This window comes from Eretmochelys imbricata, chromosome 9, assembly GCF_965152235.1.
Source record: "Eretmochelys imbricata isolate rEreImb1 chromosome 9, rEreImb1.hap1, whole genome shotgun sequence".
NCBI classification, from domain to species: Eukaryota; Metazoa; Chordata; order Testudines; family Cheloniidae; genus Eretmochelys; species Eretmochelys imbricata.
Window position 1 is genome coordinate 13,243,859 of NC_135580.1, and position 19,499 is coordinate 13,263,357.

The window sequence follows — 19,499 nt, forward strand, 5'->3', positions numbered from 1 at the left end:
ACTCTAGTGCCCTGTCCACGAGTTTAATGTTTTAGGCCCGTGTCTTCCATGCCTTACCCCGGAAGACAATATCTGCAGGGTGTCTTCTGCATCTTCCTATGTTGCTCCTTTTCTGATAGCCATTTTGTTTCTCCTCTGGTATTTTAAACACCCTGGCAACAAAATGAGGTGTTGCTATAAATTGTCATTCACACACTGTAATCTTTCCCTCCAATTTACAAATGTTGCTCTCTGGGTAAATTTACCTTGGTCTGAACTCCAGATAGTTTACTGTTTGTTTTCACAAAACCTCAACCCATTTTGTTTCTCAGCTGTCCTGTCCTCCTCAGAGGCCGATCAAATCACATTATTGGGATTTATTAACACTTCCCAAATTTGAACCATATGAAGCTTTGTCTACATTTAAAAGATTTGCCAATATAGTTATACCATCAAACCCTCTGAGTTTAGACACAGTTTATACTGGCAAAAAAGTCCTTTTGTTGGTATAGCTTCTATAGGTTACCTAAGTGAAATAAGCTATGCCAGCAAAAGGACGGTTTTTTGCTTGGATAGCTATGCAGAATAAAATCACAGCCCTAACCGACATAGCTATGCAAACAAAACTTCTCAGTGTAGACCAGGCCTTAGACTTTAAAACAGGGATAGATGAAGATGTAATATGGGGGAAAAGAGGGCTGAATTCTAATATACTTAATATACTTACACCAGGGTAAATATTTTGAAGTAAATTAGGTTATTTTGCAAAGACACTGGTATAAATTCAATTAGAATTTGGTCCACAATTAACTTCCATACACACACATAACAAAAATCACAGATGATTACAACTGTTATGTTTAAATGTCCGTATGGAATGATATCAGGTACAAGTGGCATCTGTGAAAATGGTTGGATAGGAGGGAAAGGCAAGTTCAGGTAAGATACCTGGAACTTCATAGAGTAGAGGAGCATTCATTTTACACCACTTAAGTAAAGCAAATATTATGATCCAGTATTTTGGAACAATGCTAAGAAATATGCAACAGGGAACATAAATCCAGAACACACACACACACACACACACACACACACACATATATATATATATATATATATATATTCTATTCTCAAACGAACCTAGAACTGCATTGGTGGAGAGGGTGAAAGAGGTCTGAGAGTGTGAGAACACTTGTATTAACCTATTAACTTGCAACCCCTTGAGGACTTATTCATCATGGTGTCTATCAAAGTGTCAGCCTTTTTATTACCTCTTCACACAGATGTCTGTCCATCATTGTCACACTCTTCTAGGAAGATTATCCATCATTTTGGGTGAAGCCAAACCATTCATTTTCATGACTGTCAACGTTAGTGAACCAAAAAAAAGGAGTTTTATTCAATAAAGGAAAAATGATTGAATTGCACTCTTAATCAATTTCTTTTATTACTTAATCCAAAAGGCTGGAATGAGACTATGCAATTTATTACAACAGCAGCCAGCAGCAGCATTATACCCTAAGATATAACTGTACTTCCTGCTTTTCAGTAGTTTATAAATTTGGCTAGAGACATTTATTCAGACTGGAGTTTGTCATACAGGCATATGGTTCCTCAGGAGTGAATGATTTAATTTGTTTGTAATCAAGAATTGATTCAGGGACTGGTTGACACAGTGGATTAGTATTCTGGAGCCTTCCAGTTGTAGCTAGCCAGTTTGAATGTAGTTCAGGCTGATGGTGACTAAAGGTATGTTGACTATGTTGTGTTGGTCACTAAACTTGGTGTGGTCTTGGCAGAGAGGCTAAGAAATGAATGGGCATATGGATTAAACTACACTTTTACCTCTTCCAGTGGAACCAGTAGATCACTGCTGAGGCCCATTAGCTAAACTGTGTGGGGTAGCTGTACATATTATTATAACTAGGGACCTAACAAATTCATAATCTGTTTTGGTCAGTTTCACAGTCATAAGATTTTTATAATAGTTAATTTCACGGTTTCTGATGTTTACATCTGAAATTTCAGTGTTGTAACCATGGGGGTTCTGACCCAAAAGGGGGTCATGGGATTGCCACCCTTACTTCTGCGCTGCTGCTGGCGGGGGGGCTGCTTTCAAAGCTGAGTGGCTGGAGAGCAGCAGCTGTTGGCCTGGCACCCAGCTCTGAAGCCAGCGCTGCCACCAGCAGCAGCGCACAAGTGAGGGTGACAGGGTTTGAGGGTGTTGTCACTTGGGGGAGGGGAACGGGCCTGGCCTTATGGGTGGACAACCACCCAGGGCCCAATGGTCAGGGTATGGTTCCCCCCTCTCCCGCACATCCAACCCAAGGCCTCTTTAAACCCCAAGCACTGGGCCTAGGGATGGGCAGGGCTGGGGACACCACAGCTGAGGGCTTCTACTGTGCTCCAGGCTCCAGGTACTAGTTCCGGTGGGGCTGGAGAGGGACGGGACTTCCACTCCCGAGGCTGGGTCAGACCCACCTCCAGGAACCTCCCCTGGCTGCAGAAAGCTCCATGGGTGTGCTGCCTTCAGAAGTGAGTCTGATCTGGCTCCAGCAGCAGCCCCTGCAGGGGAAGAGGAAGTCCCATCCCTCCCCAGCACGGTAGGAGCTCCCCTTCCACACACTAGCCGGATTTCCTGTGGGAGATCAGATTTCCTGGTCTGTGACAGCCATGAATTTAGTAGGGCCCTAGTTATAACATATCATTTCTCAAGCAGTGATATAGATAAAGGTAATCCTTGATCCAAAGCATACGCACTTTTAGTGCCTGAATCTGCAAACATTTAGGATCAGGAGTAGTGCTTCCTATTCTGAGAAGCCAATGAGTCTATTCATAGTGCATTTTGCTTGCAAACATTTACAGGATCAGTCCCAAAAAGACATCCAAAGGAAGATTATATTCACTGAAATTTCCAAAGAAGGGAATTACTAAAAGATTTTTTTTTTAAATTATGTGTGTGATGAGGCAGCTTTTGGATTGGTTTGTTTGGTTTTACATTTTTTTAATACAAAAGACCTAATCCAATGCCCACTGAAATCAATGGAAAGACTTCCACTGACTTCCGAGGGAAATGGAGCAGACCACAAGGTTTTGATTCAGTCATATATTCAGTTTACAGAATTTTTTAAAAAGCTGAATAGTTTAATGTGCTTTTATTTTCTTTATAATTTAAAAAAAACCCCTAATTTGGGAATAATAAAATGTGGTGACATGGAATGAAATTAAATATACTGTAAACTAGTTTTCTTCTTTTGAAAAGATAACATTAAAATGGCAGATTTCATTTGGAAAAGTAGTTTCTACAATCATACTTTACTTTTAATACAAAGCTTTGCTACTCATTTTAATGGTCCAGTTCTGCAAACACTTACTGCCTAACCTTGGCTTTTTATTGAACTCCACTCAGGCAACTACATCTGTGAGAGCAGGCCCCTGTGTCCGTGTGGAGCCTATCCAGCTGTCGTGCAATGAGTTCCATAAGTAGCCCCATTGATTTTAATGGGAATACTCATGGGAGAGAGCTAGGTAGTCAGTGTTTCAGACCCCGATCCTGCAAAGACTTATACGCAGGCTCAACTTTAAGCACATGAATAGTCCCACTGAGTATGATTATTATTGTACATTGTGTAGCTTAGAATAGAAGAAGGGGATCTGGGAATTGTGAGGGACATGGAGAAAAACCTGGTTATGGGGGTGGGGGGAGAGAGAGAATAATGGAACATATGGAAAGAGAAAAGGGAGATATGAAAAGGTTCAGTTAAGCTTTGGATCAGGTTAGGGAGTTATTGAACTAAATTGTCAAACATTTTGAGATCCCCCCTCACTATTTAATAGCAAGAAGTGAGAATAAAAGAGTTCTGAAAATTCTTTGAATAGTTGTTATTGGAAGATTCACTGTATTTTAGCCACAGTTATGAAAGTGTTCAGAACAATATATTTAATAATCATTATTACATGCAATTTCCTGCCAGAGTATGATAGTGACTGATTTTTCATTTCACCACTGGAAACCAAACTGATCATAGCTTTAACCTTCACATCAGCTTCAACAATGTGAAACTATACAATAAAGTGAATGCAGCAATGTTAGATGGATTTTTTAGGAGTTTGGACATAAAATAGTTGATTTTGATGTCCTACGATATTAACAAGAGTTTTCATAATTTCCATATAAAATAATATTTTTCACAAGAATTTCCATAATTGTGATGTCAGGTGCAAAAATTCCCTACTGTATGTTAACGCCTTGTTAAGATTTGGCTATAATAGTGCAAAAGTAAAACAATTGCTAGCTCTTGACAAATGATCAAGAAAAATGTCAAAGGGCCAAACCCTGAGTTCTATATTTTAAAGATTCAAACTGTAGTATGGGGTAAAGCTCCAATGGCAGGAGGTTGAAGTTAGATGCATTCAGATTGGAAATCAGATGAAATATTGTAACAGTGAGGATAATTATCTTTTACCTTGGCAGGGGTAAACTCACCATTTAGAGATTTTTATGGCAATGCAATGTCTTTCTAAAAGACGTGCTGTATTATTTGGGCAAATGCTCTTTCAGAATATGGTCCATGGAGCCTATCTGAAGCCCGTTGAAGTCTGTGAGGCTTTGGGATTCCACGCAGACAAGGAAGGGGTTGTGTTACTACCTGCCCTACAACTCTGGTTGCCTTAAATGCTATGCTGCTGTGGCTCACAGCCCTGACTCCAACAGCCAGTGTACAAGCATGCAGATCACACCCTGGCTTTCACCACCCACTTACTGTTTGCAGAGTGACCCCAACACCCTCCCAGTCCGACATTTCCCCCAGACTGTCTGCCCAAATTTCAAACCAAGTAAAATAAAAGTAAAATAAGTTTATTAAACAAAAAGTCATGCATTTAAGTAAGACCACGTATAAGGCATAAAGATAGAAAGCGTTACAAGCAGACCAAAGTAAAAATATGCTTCTAAGGCTAAAACCTGATTTAGCAAACTAAAGTCTCTTGTTCAAAGAAGGGTTTCTCACCAAGTCTCTTTCCAGCATGGCTGACCAGACTCTGGCCAGGACTCTTCACCTGAGGAGACAAAGGGACTGAACAGTCCGCTCTCTTTTAACACCAGATAAGGTGCAACTGTTCAGTGAGAGGGCTGAAGGCTACAGGGCAGACCCAGATGGTTTGTGGGAAATTCAGGACTGGGAGGCTTTTGGGGTCATCCTGTAAAAAAAATAACTGGTTGGTAGAGGCTAGTGTGTGACCGGCATGCTTGTATGCTGGGTGTTGGTGGCAGGGCAGTGAACCACAGCAACATAGCATCTAAGGCACCCAGAGTTACAGGGCAGGCAGTGTCACAACCCCTTCCTGGAGGTTGAACCCGCAAAGTGTCTCAGCTTAATGAACTTTAGTTCAGGCCTGTGGTAGTTCCGATATCATTGAGCATTGCTGACCAAGGCACACTTCACTAAAAGTAGAACATGTGAAAACTGAACTACAAAATCTTTATAGAGCTCTAGACTTCAAGGAATAAGTACTTGGCTAATTTTGGATAGCCTGGGAGATGCTGTCTTTGTATTGTACAACCTCAGTTGCCCGATAAATGCTGAAGAAAACCCGTCAGAAGGTTGAGTGCCTTCTCATAATCATACTCCCAAGACCCTTATTTTCCAGTGATGTCTCTCAAGTGGTTTCAGGATAATTGTGCTAACCTAATAATAGAGCAAGTCAAATTCCACAGAAATCTTGAATAACAATTGGATTTTTTTTAAATGCAAAATGAGACTCTTCACGCCTATACTTCTCCCTTTAAATTGTTAAGGGTTTTCTTAAAAAGTTTGAACATTCACTAACAACCAGTTGTTCCTTGTTAGGGCAACATTAAATATGTACAATAATACTAACGATAATAAAAGTTATCTTACAACCTTAGCCCAAATTCTTCCCATTTGGAATGAAGGGGAGTACCTTTTATCTAGTGGGAACCAACAGGCACTTTTTATTGAACCCTACTGGGTACCATGAATTCCCCCGTGTTAAGTATAAGTAAATTTCCATAGGAAAGGCCTTTGTTTTCTCTCTTTTATACACTGTTTTTTGTTTTTCTCCTGCTGAAAAACTGTATATTGTCACTGTAAATGGAGACTTGGAATATGGTCATTTTAGTTTGGATCAGCTCCTAGTTAGCTTTCCTCTCCAGAGCATACTTTGGTCTTTTAATATGAATTTGGTTTGCTCTTTATATTCAGTGAAATAATTCTGAGTAGCCATTCCCCCAGCTGCCCGCCCCCCCAGAAAAAGGTAATCATGTCACTTTCTTCCTCCTCATTCATGAATCCCCCAAGTGTCCAGAATCTGAAGTGGGTTTGATTCTCCATGATCTCCCTTTTGCTCCCAATTACTTGATTTCCTTTAGATAGATGGCTGAAAAGTTTTGAATGTTTCCTTTCAGTCTCCTTACACTTTGTTATGCTCAGCTTTACTTTTAACCACCTGGCTTTCAATAGTGTCCACACAAGCCAAGATTTGATCAAATTTGTGTCCAAGTTTGTGACAGAATTCTGGTCTCATAGAGCTTTTATTGATTTAATCCAGCCTGGCAAGAATGTAATCTGTGCATGTTATGCATTGCCTCATGCTGTTTTCTAGCCCCAATCTTGTTTTTCTCTCATTCAGAATTCTAATCTTTTATTGTGAGCCGTTCTGCATCGTGACTCCCATATATAGCATGGAGATTTAGAAGGAGATGCTGGTATAGATTTGGGATCCAGATGCTTCCCCAAAGACTCACAAGGGAAGAGTGAGCTGTGAAGTGAGGAACACTGTGGTTTCAGATGTTTCTTTTGTATGCTCTGTACTCTCTTGTGCTTTATAAGATTATGGATAAAATAGAATGAAGATGTTAGACTCTGTGCAAAGTGTGTTTGTGTGTTGACTGCCCAGTCCCCCTGAGAGAGAGAAACTGTAAACCAGAAGCTTCATACCTAGTGGATGGAGTTCTTGGAGAGGAGTGTGTTTAAGTAACTGGGATATCTTGGGGGTCAGCACTAGTTCTTAGGTCAAGGGAAAAGGAGTAACTGATTGAGAGTCAGTGCCCAGGGAATATGCCAGATAAACTAAGGGAGGAACCAGTGATGCAGCCTGCTGAGGCTCCAGGGATTGAAACATCCAAAGGATCCAAAGCAGAGATGCTTGGATTCCCCTGACAGCAGTCCTAATGTGTCGCCAGGAGGTCACTAGGATCTGTGCCAGAATAGTTGCATCTATGGTATCTAAGTGGTTGATGTGAAGCTTTTTAAAGACACTGTTGCAAAGATCCACATCTTTGCTCTTTAATCAAAAGCTGGGAGCAGACATGTTCATTTGTCTAAGGTAAAGCTAGTTAGCAAGCATGAATTTCAAACAGCTGATGAAAGAGCAGCATCTGACCCGATGTCCACTGCTTGGTCTGGGTGCTGACAATCAGAAGAAACTGGAGCTTGCTGTTACAGTTTCAAAGTAACTGCCCCTGTATCCCCACCTCCCACCCCATGGTCTGCTCCAGGAGTGCACAGTCAGGTCTCATATTCTCAAGCTGTCACCTGTCTTTGGGCAGAGACCCTTGTCCCACTGCCTTCTGATTCGGGGTTTTAAAGCATAGCTCCCTGTTTTACACTGTGATATCCCCAGCAAGTCAGTCTGTTTAATGGCCAGCACCCATGTGGTGCTTTCTCTCCAAGTCCTATGAACAGTGTATTGCCATTGGTTGCCAGTTGCCACCCAGCTCTTCCTAAGCAAGCATATTTATTCTTAAGGTATAAAACAATAGAAGTTCCTATGGCATACTAAAAACTTACCAGAGGTCACCTCTCAGTCTTATGGGGGCCTAGTAGGCCAAAGTTTTTCCAACCCATCCACAAGGACTGGATCCCTACTGCGGTGAAAAGGTAATGTCTGTTTGTTGGATCAGAAAGAAAGCCTTGAGTCAGTTTAAGCATAGTCTTTTTTATGCCAAAAGCCTTTCCTTTGGCTATTAGTCTCTGAAAACCCAGTTCAAATCAATAGATACAAACCTCCATGGGGTGGTACATTTCTAAAGGTGATGACAACCTGAGTAATTCACCTTAATCAGCTCCCCTCTGTTTTCAGTCAAGTCATGCTGATGGACCCAGAAGGAAGGACATCAGGGTATTCCTGATCAGGGACTAGCAGGCAAATGGATGTGTGTATGATGAATTCTGTTGCCTTGCCTGTATCCTGAGTCAATGTGGACACGAGGATGTCCTGGGATTCTGACTGTGAGAATGTGGGAAGTTTATTTTTGTATGTTAATTTGTGTAATGTTGTAACAGGGTTAAACCATGAGGGAACCATGTGCAAACCCCCAATGGCAAGACTCGGGCGGGGGCAGGGCAAACTTGCTGTCTACCCTCACCAGAGAAACTAAGTCATTGCTGAGTGTATCTGTGGCAAGAGTTTTTCTGAGAGCAGTGAGAACTGGCACAGCTAGGAGGTGCTGTGAGATAGAACTCCAGCTACCCAGTAGGACTACCCTGAGGGGCATCCAACCCTCTGCTGCTCTGGATCTCTGGTGTATTTCAAGCTGCTGGATCCTGAACCAAGTGACCCCAATCTGAGGGGCCTTAGGTGCACTCTCAAGGTGCAGACCTTCTCTCTGGAATCCCCTCTGAGTGGTGGAACCCACTGTCCAGCTGCCTAACCTGTCTCAGCTCAGCACTGACCCTTCAGACTCCCCAGTACTTAAATACACCCCCCCAGCCAAAACTCCACCCAAAAAGCATAAAGCTTCTGGTTTACAGTTTAACTCTCTGAGGGACAACATGAAAGCTTAACACATACCGGTAGACAGGCTTTGCACTGAGTCTAGCACCATTGCTCTTTACTTACCGGATAAAGCACAGAGAGTACAAACCCTATAGAAAACAATAAAACATCCTAAATGCAGTGTCCCTCACTAGCTTATCTGTCCCTTGGGAGTCCCCAGGGGACTATCTGTGTGCAGGCAGTGTCCTCTGCCCCCTGGCCCGGCCTGACTCTGTAATAGCCTCCCTCATCTTTATCTGGTGTAAAATGGCTCTCTCCCCCTGGGAATCCCTTTATAGACTCCTGCTGTGGTCACCTACTTTTTTTGGTAAATTTCCACTGCTCCTAAACCCTACTCCCTTCAGACAGGAAGAGGAAATGTCTCCTCTCAACTAGAGCAAACACATTGTCCCGAGATGTTTTACTTTGAATAGACAATTCCTGAGTGCTGATCCCATGCCATTGTCTCTGGCCTAATCGAGATGTGGCACAACCCTGTTGACTTATGGTAGAGCCATGTACAGACAAGCTTTCCCGACACAGTAACTTCATGATACAATTCCATAAAATCATCCACCGTTCAGAAGTGGTACAGTCAGAACCCCCCAAATCATCAGATGTACAAACATCTGTAACGGGAACTAAGAATTACTAGTCATAAAAGCCTCCATCGTTGCCCCTGCCAATGCTTTGGTCCTTGTAATGAATGGAAGTCTGGAGGAGGTGTGGAAGAGCCATAGCTGGTAGAAAGCAACCAGAGGCATTTTCACAGAGAACTCTGAAACATTTCAAGTTGCTACATCACAAGATTAATGTATAGTTTTGCTTTGTTGGTACTGGTTTGCTGCGACTTTGCAGTCGTGAGGCTGGTTTGCTAATTGGGTATCATAGCAACCTGGCCCAAAAATAGCAAGTGTGTTGTGAAAGTGATTTTTCTTTCCCTCCTGCCTATTAAATATCTGAAGCCCATTAATCTTCTTTATGATGTTATCAATATAATAAAAAGAAGCGTACATCAGAATGTGATATAGGAATTTGTCAGCTGCAGTTAGTGTCCAGCCCCTACCATCTGAGAAAAGATGGTGCAGCTACCACTGAATATGATTTGGGCATTTAGCATAAGTTTATTTTTATGTTATCTGTAATAACAGAAATGAAAGAAACATAAAAAGGAAGGATTAGAAGAAAACAAATATAATAATATGGATACAAATTATACAGTTCATAATTTTCAAGATTGATCTGGCAGCTTCTGTAAGCAGCTTCTGTAGCCCAGAAAAGATCTCCATAGTCATAGATTCCAAGGCCAGAAAGGACCATTGTGATCATCTAGTCTGAACTCCAGACGTTACAACTTCCCTAAAATAATTCCTAGAGCAGATCTTCTAGAAAAAAATCCAATTTTGATTAAAAAGTCATCAGTGATGGAGAATCTGCCACGACCCTAAGTAAATTGTTCCAGTGATTACAGACTTTCACTGTTTTAAATGTACAAATTCATGACTACTCTCAATATTGTCTCATCCTTTAAAGAAAACTAGTATCTTTAATCTAGTTCTCATAAAAGATGAGGGACTTGAATGAATGCATTCATTCATCACTGAAGTCAGTGGATTTACATCGGGGATGAATTTAGCCTGAGGTATCTAATTAATTTCAATAAAAACAAAAAGGAAAAAAAAAAACCAAACTGTAAGACATTCTTTCCTCTATAGAGAAGGATAAAATTATTTTAATCTAGAATGTCCTTTATACAAAGAGTAGATTTTAAGTAAAGTTCATTAACAATAGATGGCCTAACAAGCAAGTAAACACATTTAATCCTATGCACAAACTCAATGCCAGCACATGATTATAATCTCACAAAACACCGAACATCAAAGCAAGTACATTTTCTCCTTGTTTTGTGAATGATGTTAATGAAAGGAGCAGAATTTGTTAGTGTTGCCTAAACTGAGTTGCTCCCAGGACTCACATTATGGGCCTGATCCAAAGCCCACTGAAGTCAATGGGAATCTAACCAACACAGGGTTAGATTCAAAACTGAAATTAATGGGAGCAGTAGCCTGGGCTACACCCTTGCCCCTTTTGGCTGTTCGGTGGCCCTGGTCATGCTATTGATCCTTCACCCCAAAAAAGCATAAGCACCACTATTCTGACTACTTCCTATATAGATATGCTAGTGGGGGAGAAAGGTTTTCTCCTATCTTTTTTAACACTTTATCACAACTTACACACCCATGGCAGTCAGAATCTAGCTCTGATACAGGTAAACAGGTGGCATTCCTGTAAAAGCAGGGGATGACTATAGAATCGGTTGTTACATCTCTATAAAAGCACAATCAAGCCAGTTAAATGTTTGGTCTGGATACAGGATACAGTATCTATAGGGAATTTCTTATCAGTGCATATCCGAGCAACCATCATTCAAATTTATTAACTTTTCTCTGTCTGTAAAACAGTGACATCCGAATTAGTCATTGTGACTGAGGGTGGCAATTTAAAATTGTATGTGTGGGAACATCACCTTTTTGAATAGAATGTGAAAAGAGGTATATAAAGTTACAGAGAACAAAGACTATATAGTCTTTGTTGCAAAGCCCTTTAAATCCATGGACATACCTTCTTGTTATATATCTAAACTGAAATAAAATGCCCAAAGTTGGCTCTGGTCTGCTGACTCAGACTTGGGCTGAAGGGCTATAAAATTGCAACATGGCTGTTCATGCTCCATCTGGAGCCTAGGATATGAGATTCCAGACGAAGCCCCAACAGCTGCCCTGCAATTTTATAGTCCCCATAACCCGAGCCCCATAAGTCCAAGTCAGCTGACCCTGGGCCAGCAGCAGGAGTTTTACTGCAGTGTAGACATACCTGGGTTGACTTCAAGGGGCTCTGCATCATGCTCTTAGATTGCAATGTTACACCCTGTGCTAGTCTCAGAATGGATGTAACTTTTCAAAGTAGGCTCCGAATGTTTGCCTTTTAAAGTAAAAATACAGATATCTGTGTTGGATGATTTTCAGTCAAATCCTTGTCATCCTACCATCCTCCTGAATCTCATGTTCTATTTTCTCCTTAATGGAACCTAGCCTTTACTACTTTTACCGCATTTTGGTATTGGATTAGCTCCCTGGTTTCTACATTATCTTTCCTGACTATTCCTCGCCATATTTTACTGTCATACCTTTTAAAAATTTTACTGTATCATTTGACTCTCTATGAAATCATCTTATCTGATACATGCTACATTACAGTTATATCCTCATAGTTTACATTGTTCCTCTGTATTTTGTACTCTGCCTCATCTCCTGTAGCTAGAGTGTCATATAGAAATGCGCTTAGGGTCTCATCCAGGTCCTAATGAAAAGACTCCCATTGACTTCAGTGGAAGCTGGATAGCACCCTTATTCTTGGACATGGGTTTTGGGTCAGATATCTCACTCTGCCATTGTTTACCCGTGAAAACTGCTCTCAAACACATGATTTGATTTCTTTCTTTATCTGTTTATTTTTGTGGTGTTGGGAGCATGGGAATGACTACAGGAAATTATATATATAAACATATAGTGTGTGTGTGTGTATATATAAAGCAGCATATAAAGCAGCATATACATGTTTTTGTAACTCACCAGTAAGTATATGGGCTTGTCTACATGACCCTGCAGTTTGGGCTGCTGATCAACTGCAGCACACACAAGCCTGCTGCACTGTAACTCTTCCATGTGTATGCTGCTGGTGCAAATTAAAAGGTACTTAGTTCATATTAATGTAGATTTCTTTCAAACAGGACCAGGGTTAGTTCATGCCAGCAGCATCCATATGCCCTGTAGTGACAACCCTGTAGTCTGAATTGCAGGCCTGTGTAGGCATAGCCTGTGTTATGGGTCCCCTTCTGTGCCCAATCTGCAAAGGATAAGATTATGTTACAACACCAGCTACCAAGGCTTTTTTACTCAAGATGTAGTAGCTCCTGGTTTTAGTTCCAGGGGTATCTGGTTCAGTCCCTGGTGTGTCAGTCAAGATGCTAAGGTTGACCTTATCTTTCTGTCTTAACAGAGGAAAAAATTCCCATTCACTTCAAAATTCCCATTCACTCCTGCTTAAGGAATGCAGGATTTGTCCAATGGTACATGAAATTAAATCACTATATGTGATTATCCTGACCTTGCAGTCTGATCCGTGCCAGCAGGCCCCTATTTCCATGGTGAGCCCCGGTGACTTCAATGGGACTCTGTGTGGACATAAAGGCCCACCTGCATGAATCAGCTGACAGGATTTGTATTTTTAAATCATGAGTTGATGTTAGCTGATGAGGCTAAAAATGCATCAGGAAATTTCACCAAGGAAGCTTTTGTCTTTTAAACCACGAATGGAAGATCTTTATTTGATATGCCCCCAGTCCTGCTGTCTACAATGCATGGGCAGATGGTGATACCTGTTCAGAACCCTGCTAAAGTCAGTATGGCTTCACACGAGCTCAGAGGTCCTAGTTTGATAGTTTCATAGGTTTTAAAGCCAGAAGAGGAGCATTAGATCATCTAGTCTGACCTCCTGTATAACACAGGCTATAGAATTTCATCGAGTTGCTTCTGTATTGAGACCAATAACTTGTGGCTGACTAAAACAAATTTTCAAGAAAGGCATCTAGTCTTAGTGGCCTGTGCAAAATGTCAGCTGCGTGTTTGGGGCCTTTTCTGGTTCTTTGGGCCCAATTGGTATTCACATTTGCAAGGTTTAGCATTATTATTATTATTACTGTTATTCAGTATCCTATGCCAGATCTATATGTGCTTGTATAGCAAGGAGACATTGGTCTGACCAAATTAATCTGTCTGGTACCCTTGTTACAACTCTGAATATGTATGTAGTGTTGTTGTGGCTGGGTTAGGATATTAGAGATACAAGGTGGGTGAGGTAATATCTTTTATTGGACCAACTTTTGTTGGTGAGAGAGACAAACTTTTGAGATTACACAGTGCATTTTCCAGACCAGAAGAAGAGCTCTGTGTAATCTGTGTTGTCTCTCTCACCAACAGAAGTTGGACCAATAAAAGATATATTTCCTCATCCACCTACACAACTGAATAATTAGTTACAGGGATAATTTAATTCTTGTCATGAGTTAATGTGAAAGGAATAATACACATTACCATGAACACAAGTCAATATTTCCCATAGAAGCAACGTCTTGCGAGATTATGACCTGCCACAAGATCTCTTAGATGCATTAGAAATGTTATCTTAATCTCAAACTGATTAAGATGGTGCTACTTTCTTTTTTCACTTGCTTACTGGATTTTTTTTTTTTTTTTTGCTTTATTGAAGCTAAAATAATTTGCAATATAAAGAAAATGCAGTAAACAGACTCACAACAAGTCATTTCTGTGGCCAGCTTTTTATAATTTGTGCCTTTTGTTGTTTCTATATATATATTGTGACAGACCCAAACCAGTGGGATAGAGGAGTCTGGTCGAAGGCAAATATATTGGCATCCTAAGTAATGCATCCTAACATGCGCAGTGGCTTGGCGATACTACACAGGAATTGGCACTTTACCCCTTGTAACACCTGACACTAGGGGCAGAGCAAGTGGATCCACAAACAGGTAGAGCTGAGCTCCATGCATGCATGGCCTCTCCAAATCCTGCCCCTTGCACCAGGGGCCTCCAGCACAGAGGAGGGCAGGTTTGGCCCTTTAATCCCAGTGGCTGGACTGTGATACATTTACTCATATTTGGTAGTACCTTCCACCCTGCAAAGTACCACTCAAGTCCATGGGACTACTTATGGAGCAAGACATTACTCCGTCTGACTCCGAATATCACCATCAGGCCCAATACATCTGATAAGTATTGCAAGACCATGCCGTAGCCAAGAAACCAAACACAAAATACTGCAAAGGAAAAAATAAAATGTTAAAAACCAAAGTCAAGACCTTATGCCTTGAACAAATGATACAGATAAAAAACAGTATATTTTATTCCAGATAATAAATAAACCAATGCTTTCATTAACCTTTATTCTTTTTTTATTAGCAGTCTTGGCACCATGACTCTGAGCTGAGCCCAGCAGGCTGCCCATGCAATGACATTTCGGAGATTGGCAAAGCAGTGCACTCAGTGTCAGTATAACACTGTCTTGAGTTTTTGTCATTCACAGTGGGAGGAAAGCTGGACAGTTCCTTTTGTCCTTTTGAAAGGAAGGTCAAGGGGAAAAGAGAGAGAGAGCTTCAAGAACTTTATTAACTGGTAGAAAACAGACTGAACGAACATGCCCAAGATTTAATGGACATTTTTATAAACTGGGAGGTGGACACATCAGTTCAGGTAAGACAGTACAAAAGTAGAGAAGAGAAAAAGATCAATATGTAATCTCATCAATATCTAAAATGGGCATTGAAAACACAGGAAACCGCCATTTAAGAATGCTTGAAATGACGACTCTTTCCCCTTTATAAAAAACAGAAGAAAAGACTTTGGCCTGTATTGGCCTTAAGATAGCATGCTTATCTACTTGATAGAGGGTTCTTACCAGTGAACATACCATGTGAAACATTCCAATGAGTTCTACGCATTCATACTAATTTACCAGGATCCCCCTATTTGACAAAGCCAAAATGAGACATGTGGAAAATAAGAATCCAGGAAAATTAGAACAAAATGTGACCCATTTAAAAAAAAATATTTATCAGCTCAGTTCCAGGATTTGGCACTTTTGAGAATAATGTAAAATTTGTATTTCAGTAGCACCTAGAAGTCCCAGTTCAGATTGTGGCTCTATTATCCTGTGCTGTATAGACGTATAAGAGATCATTCTTGCTTCTAAGAGCTTACAGTTAAGACAAGACAAAGTGTGGGAGAAAGGAAATAGTATTATACCCATTTTATAGATGGCAAGATGAGGCATAAAGAGACTAAAGCATCTTGCTGAGTGTCACACAGGGAGTCTGTGGCAGAGACAAGAACTGAAGTCAGATCTCTGAGGGCAGGTCTACATTACGGGGGAAAGTCTATGTAAACTACGCAATTTGAGTTACGTTAGTAGCGTAACTCAGTCAACGTAACTTAGATCTACTTACCATGGGGCCCACATTACGGTATGTGGTCAACACTCTCTCGTCGACTCCCCTTACTCTTCTCTTTCTACTGGAGTACTGAAATCAACGGGAAAGCGATCTGTGATTGATTTAGCGGATCTTCATTAGACTCACTAAATGAACCCCCAGTGGATCGATCGCCGCAGCATCGATCCACCAGTAAGTGGAGACAAGCCCTCAGTCCCAGTCCTTCCTGTCTAAAAGTCACTATACCTAGCTGAAGGTTTGTATGGGGATGTCCTGTACAACAAGGAAAGCTGGGCTGCTATGATTGGACACCTTCTGCAATACTTATGGATGCATATGTGTCAAGAGAGTTTATAGTGCAGCTACTTCAAAGCTCCTGCTGGTACATTACCTTGACTTAGCTCTCTTAATATTCTTTAGCAATTTTCCATTCTGTTATGCAGAGTGGAGTCAAAGCCTGTAGGTCTTTGGAGAAGAGTCAGTTTCTTCATTCAGATCCAATGATCTATTAAAAAAGATCCTTTTCCCTAAAGGTACCATTTAAGGTTCACCATGACTGGAAAAACAAAACAAAAAAACAAACAAAAAATGAAACAGAATATCGGTTGAAAAGCCACTAGATAGAGAAAATTACCAAGTGAGATAAGGTATGCAGAAAATATAATATCAAGAATCTAGGCAGAATTTAGATGATTATTATTTATTCAGACAGAAATAGACAGACTTGAAAGACTGAATTTAAAAAGTCATTCACCTAGCATATCAGAGGGAACATATACATCCTAATATAACATATCAAACTCAACAGCTCTATCTTCAGTGCAAAGTAAGTTATTGCTTTTAATAGAATTAATTGTGTTCCACTGCATGTTTTCATTTTAATTGATAGGCCAATAATGTATCTGCTTTCCTCCTTTCTCATAATAGGATTGCCTAAGCAGACATAAGTTATGCTCTGTTCTTTCGATTAGCAAAAGCTGTTGCCTCTAGCATTAATTAATTGCTTCCTTGTAAAGTTGAGAAGAACTGTTTCTTTCATGTAAATATTCTAGTTTAGTTACTTCATGTTGTAAGTGAATTTTTTTAGGCTTGTTTGTCAGAAGGGGCTAAAGAAATTGGATGTTCTCTGTCCATTGCGTTTCAGGAATATTTTTGAAGGTTTGTTTTTAAGGAGATTCCACATAACTTCAGTTATGTTTACCACCTATATGAAGCTATTATGTGAATCCCAGTTAATTGAGTCCACTAAGGACAGTGGCTGTAATAAGGGAGGGATAGAAAGTTTAGACCAACATTCTTCAAAAGTGGGTGCTAAAGGTTAAGCACCAAAATCCATACTGATGCATCTAGATAACTGTCTTGATTTTTTCAGCTGCTCATTGACTCCAGTGACTTCTGAATGATGATGATAAACTCATTGTAAAGGCATGTAGATAAGAAGCCCTTAGCTATGACAGTGGTGAGTACTATTCAAAGCCTTGAGAGAGGGATTTCAGAGTAACAGCCATGTTAGTCTGTATTCACAAAAAGAAAAGGCGTACTTGTGGCACCATAGAGACTAACCAATTTATCTGAGCATAAGCTTTCGTGAGCTACAGCTCACTTCATCGGATGCATACTGTGGAAAGTACACAAGATCTTTTTATACACACAAAGCATGAAAAAATGGGTGTTTACCACTACAAAAGGTTTTCTCTCCCCCCACCCCACTCTCCTGCTGGTAATAGCTTATCTAAAGTGATCACTCTTCTTACAATGTGTATGATAATCAAGTTGAGCCATTCCCAGCAAAAATCCAGGTTTCCCCCCCGCCCCACAAACCCAGTCTCCTGTTGGTAATAGCTTATCTAAAGTGATCACTCTCTTTACAATGTGTATGATAATCAAGGTGGGCCATTTCCAGCACAAAGCCAGGGTTTAACAAGAACGTCTGAGGGGGTGGGGGGGTAGGAAAAAACAAGGGGAAATAGGTTACCTTGCGTAATGACTTAGCCACTCCCAGTCTCTATTCAAGCCTAAGTTAATTGTATCCAATTTGCAAATGAATTCCAATTCAGCAGTTTCTCGCTGGAGTCTGGTTTTGAAGTTTTTTTGTTGTAATATCGCAACTTTCATGTCTGTAATCGCGTGATCAGAGAGATTGAAGTGTTCTCCGACTGGTTTATGAATGTTATAATTCTTGACATCTGATTTGTGTCCATTTATTCTTTTACGTAGAGACTGTCCAGTTTGACCAATGTACATGGCAGAGGGGCATTGCTGGCACATGATGGCATATATCACATTGGTGGATGTGCAGGTGAATGAGCCTCTGATAGTGTGGCTGATGTTATTAGGCCCTATGATGGTGTTCCCTGAATAGATATGTGGGCACAGTTGGCAACGGGCTTTGTTGCAAGGATAGGTTCCTGGGTTAGTGATTCTGTTGTGTGGTATGTGGTTGCTGGTGAGTATTTGCTTCAGGTTGGGGGGCTGTCTGAAGGCAAGGACTGGCCTGTCTCCCAAGATTTGTGAGAGTGTTGGGTCGTCCTTCAGGATAGGTTGTAGATCCTTAATAATGCGTTGGAGGGGTTTTAGTTGGGGGCTGAAGGTGACGGCTAGTGGCGTTCTGTTATTTTCTTTGTTAGGCCTGTCCTGTAGTAGGTGACTTCTGGGAACTCTTCTGGCTCTATCAATCTGTTTCTTCACTTCCACAGGTGGGTATTGTAGTTGTAAGAATGCTTGATAGAGATCTTGTAGGTGTTTGCCTCTGTCTGAGGGGTTGGAGTAAATGCGGTTGTATCGCAGAGCTTGGCTGTAGACAATGGATCGTGTGGTGTGGTCAGGGTGAAAGCTGGAGGCATGTAGGTAGGAATAGCGGAGAGGGAGTTACATTGTGCTAATATGAGTTGACAGAGCCTGACTGGTTGTATAGCTTAATAGAGACTCTGCTTATATTTAATACACTGGGTATGAAAGAGGATGAAATTAACATATTCTTAATCCACATCACACTGTATTTTATGTAATCTTGGCCCTGAAATACTTTCCTTGCCAGGCATCAAACAAATTTAAGATTACGCAAATAGATTTGGATCGTGTCATAAATATAAAGGGAAGGGTAAACCCCTTTGAAATCCCTCCTGGCCAGGGGAAAGCTCCTCTCACCTGTAAAGGGTTAAGAAGCTAAAGGTAACCTCGCTGGCACCTGACGAAAATGACCAATGAGGAGACAAGATACTTTCAAAAGCTGGGAGGAGGGAGAGAAACAAAGGGTCTGTGTCTGTCTGTATGCTGGTCTTTGCCAGGGATAGACCAGGAATGGAGTCTTAGAACTTTTAGTAAGTAATCTAGCTAGGTATGTGTTAGATTATGATTTCTTTAAATGGCTGAGAAAAGAATTGTGCTGAATAGAATAACTATTTCTGTCTGTGTATCTTTTTTGTAACTTAAGGTTTTGCCTAGAGGGGTTCTCTATGTTTTTGAATCTAATTACCCTGTAAGATATCTACCATCCTGATTTTACAGGGGGGATTTCTTTATTTCTATTTACTTCTATTTTCTATTAAAAGTCTTCTTGTAAAAAACTGAATGCTTTTTCATTGTTCTCAGATCCAAGGGTTTGGGTCTGTGGTCACCTATGCAAATTGGTGAGGCTTTTTATCCAACATTTCCCAGGAAAGGGGGGGTGCAAGTG